The sequence below is a fragment of the Hoplias malabaricus genome, chromosome 16 (genome assembly GCF_029633855.1).
Source record: "Hoplias malabaricus isolate fHopMal1 chromosome 16, fHopMal1.hap1, whole genome shotgun sequence".
NCBI lineage: Eukaryota > Metazoa > Chordata > Actinopteri > Characiformes > Erythrinidae > Hoplias > Hoplias malabaricus.
The window spans coordinates 36239510-36249509 of NC_089815.1; positions in this window are offsets into that span (position 1 = coordinate 36239510).

Sequence of the window (10000 nt, forward strand, 5' to 3'; positions counted from 1 at the left end):
AGGGAAGCATACAGCTTGGTCAGAGCTAACCTGAGGAGAGGAATAGCTATAGCCAAGCACTGCTACAAACGCCGGTCCTGATTCACAAAAAAAACAAAAGCAGATGCACATAAATGGAAAAACCTAATGCGTACAAAAGAAGGGCAAAAAACAAGACTGGTGGTCTGAGATTTCTTACCATGGCATCCCTCAGCATAGAAGCGCTCAGGGTACGAGCGTCCTTTGTACCGCCCACTGGAGTTCCTGGCAATATGAAGAGACTAATAGCTATAGCCAAGCACTGCTACAAATGCCGGATTGAGGAGCACTTTACCTCCTCTGACCCTCGGTGTACGTGGCAGGGAATACACGCCCTGACTGACTATAAACCAACTAGCTTTGTTCCATTTACCAACAGTGCTTCACTCCCTGATAAGCTGAACAACTTTTACGCTCGTTTCGACCAGATGATAATGATATCTTCAATAAACGATCCTCCACCGATGACAACCCACTTGTACTTTCCACTTCGGACGTCAGTCGCATGCTGAGTAGAGTGAATGCACGGAAGGCAGCTGGCCCTGATGGTGTACCTGGCCGTGTGCTGAGTGCTTGTGCTGTGGAACTTGCGGGTGTCTTCGCTCTCAACAGAACTACACACTGCATAACCCACCTCAATAATTTCCAAGTGCTTTAAAAGACTAGTTCTTTCTCACTTGAAATCCTGCCTGCCTGCTACGCTGGACCCACACCAGTTTGCTTATCGTTGCAACAGATCCACCGAGGACGCTATCTCAACAGCACTACACACTGCACTAACCCACCTCGCTTGGAAGCATAAGGAAGCATAAAGTAATCTAAATCTCCCTGGTAGGCGGCTGCGTCGACCTTGGACCTCAGAAAATAAAGTGGACCCACACCAGCAGATGACATGGGACACCAAACCGCCACTGACTGTGGAAACTTTACAGGGTAGCTCGAACAATGTGGATTCCGTGCCTCTCCTCTCTTCCTCCAGATTCTGGGACCTTGATTTCTATAGGAAATGGTCCTTGGTCTTCCAGGACCAAGATGGCATCGCGATCACACTGCGAGGCTCAGCGTCTTACCGGTTTTAGTGATGTTATACTTCTGTACTTAGCTATCTCCAGTTTTCTTGCGCAAATAACTCTTGCGAACTACAGTTACGACAGACAGACACTTTTGGAAATTAACATTCACTGCACAAACACCGGATTCAGCATCGGTTGGACTTTAACCAGCTTCAAAACAACACCCCTCCCCCATCTTGGACTTTCCGATCATCTTTCTTTGTTCCTGCTTCCCAAATACACTCCAGTCATGCAGAGGATTAAGCCTTCAACCAGAACTGTAAAGTTCTGGATGGATGGGGCTGACTCCTTCCTTCAGCAACAGTTCCAGCACACCGACTGGAGTGAGTATGCTGCCCGAGCCTGCACAGGCTCACACATCCACTTGGACACCTACACTAACTCTGTCCTGAAATGCATCAACAAGCGCTCAGGGTACAAGCGTCCTCTGTACCGCCCACTGGAGTCCCTGGCAATATGAAGAGACTAATAGCTATAGCCAAGCACTGCTACAAACGACGGATTGAGGAGCACTTTACCTCCTCTGACCCTCGGCGTATGTGGCAGGGAATACACACCCTGACTGACTATAAACCAACTAGCTTTGTTCCATCTACCAACAGTGCTTCACTCCCTGATGAGCTGAACAACTTCTACGCTCGTTTCGACCAGATGATATTGATATCTTCAATAAACGATCCTCCACCGACGACAACCCACTTGTACTTTCCAATTCGGACGTCAGTCACATGCTGAGCAGAGTGAATGCACAGAAGGCAGCTTGCCCTGATGGTGTACCTGGCCGTGTGCTAAGAGCTTGTGCTGTGGAACTTGCGGGTGTCTTCGCTCACATCTTTAATGTTTCGCTTGCCCAGGCAGCTGTACCATCTATCTTTAAGTCAGCCATTATTGTGCCTGTGCCTAAGCATTCTACTGCTTCAGACTTTAATGACTTTCGACCTGTAGCACTCACCCCAATAATTTCCAAGTGCTTTAAAAGACTAGTTCTTTCTCACTTGAAATCCTGCCTGCCTGCTACGCTGGACCCACACCAGTTTGCTTATCGTTGCAACAGATCCACCGAGGACGCTATCTCAACAGCACTACACACTGCACTAACCCACCTCGCTTGGAAGCATAAAGTAATCTAAATCTCCCTGGTAGGCGGCTGCGTTGACCTTGGACCTCAGAAAATACAGTGGACCCACACCAGCAGATGACATGGGACCCCAAACCGCCACTGACTGTGGAAACTTTACAGGGTACCTCGAGCAATGTGGATTCCGTGCCTCTCCTCTCTTCCTCCAGATTCTGGGACCTTGATTTCTATAGGAAATGGTCCTTGGTCTCCCAGGACCAAGATGGCATCGCGATCACACTGCGAGGCTCAGCGTCTTACCAGTTTTAGTGATGTTATACTTCTGTACTTAGCTATCTCCAGTTTTCTTGCGCAAATAACTCTTGCGAACTACAGCTACAAGAGACAGACTCTTTTGGAAATTAACATTCACTGCACAAACACCGGATTCACGCAATCTTTGACTGTCTGTCTTATTCCTCTCTTCTCCTCAAAGAATTCTTTGAGCGTCAATCTTCCTTCCTGGTGATACTTAATCACTAATTTTAAGTTTGCCATAATAATTAACATTCCCTAATCAGAAGCCCTGGATGAACAGAGAGGTTCGCACTCTGCTCAAAGCCAGAGATGCTGCCTTCAGATCAGGACGCCGGGAAGCATACAGCTTGGTCAGAGCTAACCTGAGGAGAGGAATAGCTATAGCCAAGCACTGCTACAAACGCCGGTCCTGATTCACAAAAAAAACAAAAGCAGATGCACATAAATGGAAAAACCTAATGCGTACAAAAGAAGGGCAAAAAACAAGACTGGTGGTCTGAGATTTCTTACCATGGCATCCCTCAGCATAGAAGCGCTCAGGGTACGAGCGTCCTTTGTACCGCCCACTGGAGTTCCTGGCAATATGAAGAGACTAATAGCTATATCCAAGCACTGCTACAAACGCCGGATTGAGGAGCACTTTACCTCCTCTGACCCTCGGCGTATGTGGTAGGGAATACACACCCTGACTGACTATAAACCAACTAGCTTTGTTCCATGTACCAACAGTGCTTCACTCCCTGATGAGCTGAACAACTTTTACACTCGTTTCGACCAGATGATATTGATATCTTCAATAAACGATCCTCCACCGACGACAACCCACTTGTACTTTCCACTTCGGACGTCAGTCGCATGCTGAGCAGAGTGAATGCACGGAAGGCAGCTGGCCCTGATGGTGTACCTGGCCGTGTGCTAAGAGCTTGTGCTGTGGAACTTGCGGGTGTCTTCGCTCTCAACAGCACTACACACTGCACTAACCCACCCCGCTTGGAAGCATAAGGAAGCATAAAGTAATCTAAATCTCCCTGGTAGGCGGCTGCGTTGACCTTGGACCTCAGAAAATACAGTGGACCCACACCAGCAGATGACATGGGACCCCAAACCGCCACTTACTGTGGAAACTTTACAGGGTACCTCGAGCAATGTGGATTCCGTGCCTCTCCTCTCTTCCTCCAGATTCTGGGACCTTGATATCCATAGGAAATGGTCCTTGGTCTCCCAGGACCAAGATGGCGTCACGATCACACTGCGAGGCTCAGCGTCTTACCGGTTTTAGTGATGTTATACTTCTGTACTTAGCTATCTCCAGTTTTCTTGCGCAAATAACTCTTGCGAACTACAGTTACGACAGACAGACACTTTTGGAAATTAACATTCACTGCACAAACACCGGATTCAGCATTGGTTCGACTTTAACCAGCTTCAAAACAACACCCCACCCCCATCTTGGACTTTCCGATCATCTTTCTTTGTTCCTGCTTCCCAAATACACTCCAGTCATGCAGAGGATTAAGCCTTCAACCAGAACTGTAAAGTTCTGGATGGATGGGGCTGACTCCTTCCTTCAGCAACAGTTCCAGCACACCGACTGGAGTGAGTATGCTGCCCGAGCCTCCACAGGCTCACACATCCACTTGGACACCTACACTAACTCTGTCCTGAAACACATCAACAACTGTGTGGACTGACTTTGACTGTCTGTCTTATTCCTCTCTTCTCCTCAAAGAATTCTTTGAGCATCGATCTTTCTTCCTGGTGATACTTAATCATTAAATTTAAGTTTGCCATAACAATTAACATTCCCTATTCAAATGCCCTGGATAAACAGAGAGGTTCGCACATTGCTCAAAGCCAGAGATGCTGCCTTCAGATCAGGACGCCGGGAAGCATACAGCTTGGCCAGAGCTAACCTGAGGAGAGGAATAGCTATAGCCAAGCACTGCTACAAACGCCGGTCCTGATTTACAGAAAAAAGAAAAGCAGATGCACATAAATGGAGAAACCTAATGCATACAAAAGAAGGGCAAAAAACAAGACTGGTGGTCCGAGATTTCTTGGCATGGCATCCCTCAGCATAGAAGCGCTCAGGGTACAAGCGTCCTTTGTACCGCCCACTGGAGTTCCTGGCAATATGAAGAGACTAACAGCTATAGCCAAGCACTGCTACAAACTCTGGATTGAGGAGCACTTTACCTCCTCTGACCCTCGGCGTATGTGGCAGGGAATACACACCCTGACTGACACTGACACACCCATCTCAGTTACCTCCATCGTGTATATTTGTAATATTGTACTATAGTGAGAAAGGTTTATTCTATTTTATTTCACTCAGCATGTAGCCAGATAGGCTATTTACTTTGGTGCAGTTTATTATATAAAGTTTATGCACTTTATTAACAAGTTTTCCAGTGTCTGCAGTCATCTTTCTCTAAAACTCACACAAAGACATTATTTGAACTATAATTCCAAAACACCTCAAGTCTGCCTCCTTTGTACTAATTTTGGATTGTTTTCTCACTGATGATTTGTCAAAATAGCTAAAGTTCAGATTTTAAGTAAATTTGCCTTTTGAAAAACTGCCTCCTTTGTACTAATGTAGGATTGTTTTCACAGTGCAAAAAGTGGCATATTGATTAGTCAAAATAGCTCTGATATGTTGTAACCTTATTTTAAGTAGTTTTTGTCTTTTGAAAAACTGCCAATAGGTAAAGATATTTTTACATAAATTTATACAAAAAACAACCCTCAGCTACTTGTAAAAAGGACATTTTTACTTAAACATTTAAAAACCCAAGTAAAAGAATATTATCAGGACATTTTTTCTTGTTTTAAGTCAAAATATCTCACCCCATTGGCAAAGTGTTTTTCTTGACAAGTAAATATGACTCAAATTAAACTTAAATACTATTTTTGAGCAATTTTTACTTAACTGAATTTTTTATTTATATTTCTCAAGGTTTTTGTAGGTTTCACATCAAATAATACTGCATTAGATCAACAAATATAAACTAAAAAGCTTAAATAATTCTTTATTGTGTGTATTCTAAATAAACAAGTATTATTTCATTATATTTTTGAAAGATTATAATAATAATTATCAGCAGCTGAGAAAACTGCCAAAGTACCAAAATATTTTTTATTTGTTGAGACTGTTGCCCTAAACTAAACTCCTGAAAGTCTGTGCCTGCTGTGACTCTCAGAGCTTTGTCAGTCAACACAGTTCACACTATCACCCATCCCCCCGTTTTAGCACCTAGTAGTGGCTTAATGTACATAACAAAATGTGGCCTAATGGGTTGCAAATTACCCCAGCACTGCCATTTGGCAGCCTCTGGTAGAAAAAGGGGGTATATGAAAATCCTGATAGTTCTAGTGTTGACATTCTGACTGGTGTTCGCTCAGAAGCTTTTAAATTTTTCGCTTCCACCTTAAGTAATGCAGCAGTAACATTAGCTAACTTGAAAATTTGAAAGTAAGGCGTTCGGACAAGAGTTTCAGAAGGGCAGGCTGGCTCACTGTGGTTACGTGTTTGTCGGTTTACTGGCATTATACATATATCAAAGATAGTTGGAAACTTTGTGAAAGGACGTTTGTGTTGCCTTATCAAAGTAGCCAACACTTTAAAAATGTTAATGTCTATGGATGTTGGGCATGTTAAAAGTATTAAAAACATTACAAAACACTTCAACGAATGATAAATATATACGCCATCCCAATCCCAATATATTTGCCTGTAATGGAATATATTGGAATCGGGACGTTCCGGGAGCCACCTGGTGGATTGATGCAAAAGTGCGGGTAAAAGGCCCAAACTTTGAGGATTTTTAGCTCTCACCACGTGTGCCCAGGACCCGACCCCGGGCTCTGCAAAGTAAATCGTCTAGGGGGCGCCGCGCGCTAGGCCGATAAGGTCCACCAAGCGGCGTATCATATATGTGGATTGGGATGGTGTGGTACTACGAAGAGGTAAGCAACTGCTATTTTGTCCACTAAATGGCTTTTCGGAACTAAGACCCCACCACCACCTGTTAGGTCTAAATGGAATTGTGGACCCATTTGTGGCCACATACTTATATATGTTAAGATAGGATAAATCTCCTTCAAAATTATATTGAACAAAAAAATCTGAATTAAAAAAGGGCTTTTTTCAGCAGTAAATTCAGTGGTGGTTGAAGTGAGGGGTATATATATCTATGTTTGTGTGCGCTTTTAAACGTATTTATGTTTATATAAATATTATGTTTGTATAATGTTTATACAAAATCTCATAAACATTGTTCAGAACATTAAACACTGGAATTGTTTCCGTTATTTGGTAAGTTAAGGCTTTATGTTGTTTCAGCAATAACGCCATACACCAGTTGGTGGCAGTAAAGCATCATGATTCACGAAATACACAAACTTAACGTGTTAACACGTTCATAACGCGTCAATACCTTAACGTGTTAACACGAAATTATACGCTACGTGTCAACACGGAGAATCCAACACGTTTAGAGCATAATTTAAAACAAATGAAAAAAAAACAGAGGAATTCAAGTTTATAAAGTGTATTGGACTAAAAACAATAAGCTTGTAGCCTACTTAGTGTATACTCAAATACCTACATGCAAAATTGAGCCATGCTTTGGTACTGCGTTCTTATAATGTTTTTTGTGAATTGACTACACTCGGCTCAGAGTCACAGTCAGAAAACAGCGTTGGCCCACAGCAGGCTCAGTGTCACTTTTCTGAGTGTTCTTCGTCAGTAGTCATGGGGGTCCAGGTGTAAGGAATGTCGTTGGTCTCTAAGCGTATTGGATTTGACCATGTTTTTTATGAGATTTTGTATTAACATTATACATATATAAATACGTTTAAAAGCACACACACACACACACACACACATATATATATATATATATATATATATATATATATATATATATATATATATATATATATAAACCCCTCACTTCAACCACCACTGAACTGCTGAAAAAGCCCTTTTTTAATTCAGAATTTTTTGTTCAATTTCATTTTGAAGGAGATTTATCCTCTCTTAATTTATATATAGAAGTAGATACACATAATTAAATAAAACATGAGTAACTTAATGTATCGTTAAACATACAATACGTTTACAGAAAGAGGAGGATCTGGAAAGTTAATTTCACCATGGGTTTGTATTGACACTGTATTGTTTAGCAGTATGCTATTAAAAGAATGCACATAATTTATCAATGTCAAATCTCAGTATGTGTCACACACATAGTGTGAGAGAATAGTGATGTTTGTTTGATATACAATTATGAAAAGCTTTAGAGCATGTTATGAATGAAGTTATATAATAATATGCATGTTTACAAATTTTAAGGTACTAAACACCAGAGGTTTTTTATTGTGAAAAATTAACTTCCAGTTGCTATGGGGATCAGCTTACTAATATTGCTGTCTTCACACTGCTCACGTAGGGCTCAACGTAGCCATAGGTCAGTGCTTCGCTCACTATGTTATGAATAATTCAGATGAAACGTAGGGACTACGTTCACAAAGGATTTATGTTTCGTGTCAGCTACAGTGTGTGATGTAAATCCAATCATGAATATGTAAGTAGGCCCGTATGGATTAGTTAAATGCTGTTTTAACTACAGTAACTGAAAAATATCACTGGTGAACGAGACAAAATACATATTCAATTATAACTGATATCACAACAAAAATATAGAATTAGAAACAGTACATAAAAACCCAAACAAAGTGTAGTGTAGCGAAACTGGTGGACTCTCTCTTTGTCTGTGTGTAGATGGATATAATCTCGGTGTGGGGACTAAAACTTGTTTACAGACTCACATTTTTAGTTATACAAATACACGCATTTTTGTGTGTGTACGATTGTTTACATGTGTAAGGAAGAGACGTTATAAAAAATAACTAAATACTCTATAAAGGACTTAAATCCAGGATAATAAGTCTGAATTAATGAAGACACGGCCCCTGTGCATAACTCGTGCGGGAGTTTAAATATCATTTGATTAGAATACAACACTTTTCATGTGTTTAATGAATATATTTTTTGTTAAATATTGGTTTTAATCATAACATAAATGTGTCGCTTTGTCAGTTAGCAAAGTTACATCAGCCAGTAATGTTAAGCTACAGCCCGGTCTCACACCTACTCGTGATATAGTAATCTGCAATTCGTGACATATCGCATATTTTCAGCATGAATTGCAGTCTCCTATATATGTGACTATATCACAAGTAGGTGTGAGACCAGGTTGTAAGCTATCACTACCTCGGGATGTAAAGGTCTTCCATGTGTCTTAGCAAATTACAAATAATTAAAATAAATGTTTTACAGTTACTGAAAGACATCTACGAAGAAATGTACTGCTTAAATATAATATATAACACTTGTGTCAAATATATTGCAATTGGGATGGTTAAAGTAAAGACTTATACATTTTGGGAAAACATTTTATATAGTTAAAAAAAATACATGTTTCCATACAGCCCAAGTCCCTCTGATCCTTTTTCTGTAATTAGAAGTGTAAAATTCTACTGTCAAAAACCCATATATGTTTTTGACTGGAATATATTGGAAGTTGGATTATCAGATCTTGGCTTAGGAGTGAAATATCTTCAAAGTAAGACCAGTTTCGTCTAAGTCTGAGTGTCATCAACTCAGGGTGTGAGTTTGGAGATGATTGGAGGACATAAATTTTTTCACTTAAAAACAACTCATAGGGGGACCCCTTTTAGTTTTTTTGAGTGAAAATATTTATTCTCTCCAATCTTCTCCAAACTCACACGCTGAGTAAGATAGACCCAGACAAAGATAGACCCGTTTGTAAAAACCTCTTATGTTGTTCTGAAGCTGAGATCTGATAATCCTACTTCCAATATATTCAAGTCAAAAAAAAATATATGGATTTTGGACAGTAGAATTTTACAACTCCAAAGACAGATATGAGATCAGGGAGTCATGGGATATATGGCTAAATGTATTTTTAGACATTACAATTATGTTTTCCTAAAACGTGCTCTGATGACAATATGTAGTGATGGGACACCATCCCACTTTGAACATATTTGACACAATATATATGGTAATTGAACAAGCATCCCACTTACAATATATTTGAAGCCATAAGGATGTATGGTAATTGGACAACCATCTCATTTCCAATATATTTGACACCATCAGGATATAGGGGAATTGGACAACTATCCCACTTACAATATATTTGACACCATCAGGATGTATGGGAATTGGACAACCATCCCACTTCCAATATATTTGACACCATCAGAATATATTGCAATTGGACAACCATCCCACTTCCAATATATTAGACACCATCAGGATAACCATCCCACTTCCAATATATTTGACACCATCAGAATATATTGCAATTGGACAACCATCCCACTTCCAATATATTAGACACCATCAGGACAACCATCCCACTTCCAATATATTTGACACCATCAGAATATATTGCAATTGGACAACCATCCCTCTTCCAATATATTTGACACCATCAGG